This window comes from Crocodylus porosus, unplaced genomic scaffold (assembly GCF_001723895.1).
Source record: "Crocodylus porosus isolate Cpor-Errol unplaced genomic scaffold, CroPor_comp1, whole genome shotgun sequence".
NCBI lineage: Eukaryota > Metazoa > Chordata > Crocodylia > Crocodylidae > Crocodylus > Crocodylus porosus.
Genome location: NW_017728886.1, coordinates 204134917 through 204136393, shown reverse-complemented (window position 1 = coordinate 204136393; position 1477 = coordinate 204134917). Strand labels below are relative to the sequence as shown.

Sequence of the window (1477 nt, the reverse complement as noted above, 5' to 3'; positions counted from 1 at the left end):
AACTGGGTATATTTTGCCTTCTTTACTTCTCTTTCCCCACTTGCTCTGTAGCAACATCCCTCTCACCTAAGCTAAAGATCCCTGTGTAGCCCAGAAATACTGTGGGGTCTGCTCATCAAGAGACTAAAAGATTGGGACGTGCTGAGTTCGAAACACATAAGGGGATCAGCTTGTACAGGTTGATTGACCCATTTTGGGAGAAAGGGCACCCCCAGATGTGGGGTATGCTTCCTAGTGAAGTCTCTAGAGTGCCAGGTGAGAGAGCTCCAGGCAGAGATGAGCAGGCTTTGTAGCATCAGGGCCCATGAGCAGGAGACTGATGATTACTACCAGGCCCTACACCTGAAGAACATAGAGGAAAGAGCACAAAATCCCATCAGCAGGAAGGACACCAATGAGACTGACCTGGAGTCCCATCCTGAAGTTGCCTGGAAGATTGTCATCTCCAGCCCCAAGGCATGCACCAGGGTTACTCCTCCCTTGGAACTGCAGAACAGGTATGCATTTCTCACAGTGCAAACAGAATTGCCAGTGAAAGCACTAGCTCTAGAGGAAGGAAGGCAGCCAGCCCCCCCAAAGAAGAGAAAAGCTGGTCATGGTGGGGGACTCCCTCCTGAGAGGGACTGAGGAAGAAATCTGCCACCCTGACCCCCTAACCCATGAAGTCTGCTGCCTCTCAGGGGCCTGCATCTGGGATGTGGCTGAAAGGATCCCAAGACTTGTCTGGCCCTCCGACCACTACCCCATGCTCCTCATTCATGTGGGCATGAATGACACAGCCAGGAACAACCCAGGCCAGGTAATGAGAAACTACAGGGCTCTGGTGGCTGGGCTAAGGGGTTGGGGGTGCAGGTTACTTTTTCCTCGGTCCTCCCAGTTGCAGGTCATGGGTATAGGACGGACAGATACATAGAAAAAGTAAACAGATGGTGATGGTGCTACCATAAGGGCTTTGGCTTCTTCGACCATTGCATGTACCTTGGGGACTATGGCCTTTTGGGAAGAGATGACATCCACCTCAGGTCAAAGGGGAAGAAGCTCTTCTCAGCTAGAATGGTGGACCTCCTGGGTAGAGCTTTAAACTGAGATCTCCAGGGGGTGGGCCATCAACTACTAACACAAGCCAGAGAAATGGCGACCCCAAAACCAGCATCACAGGATACCAGCCAAAAGACAGGTTATTCCACAGCTCATCAAAAAGACTAGGGCCTCCATTCTCAGGCTTAGTTGCCTGTACACTAACACCAGACTCATGGGAAACAAGCAGGAGGAACTGGCCCTCATACTAACCAACAAGCAATATGGTCTTTTAGAGATCATGGAGACCTGGTGGGACTTCACCTATGACTGGACCACAGGCACAGGGGGATACACCCTGTATAGGAGGGAGCATGTTAGGAAGAAGGGCCGAGGAGTTGCTCTCTATGTGAAGGAACAGTACACCTCCCTTAAATTGAATTTTGGAAAAAAAGAAGGA

At 50.7% G+C, this 1477-nt stretch overlaps 1 long non-coding RNA gene across 1 annotated transcript in view; it reads left to right on the top strand.

The window, feature by feature from the left end:
- LOC109324936 overlaps positions 1 to 1258 on the top strand; it is a 2991-nt gene extending 1733 nt beyond the window's left edge. Inside the window, exon 3 of the long non-coding RNA XR_002105048.1 lies at positions 1174 to 1258. This is a non-coding gene — a long non-coding RNA (uncharacterized LOC109324936). The remainder of the gene's footprint in view (positions 1 to 1173) is intronic.
- Positions 1259 to 1477: the final 219 nt, after the last annotated feature.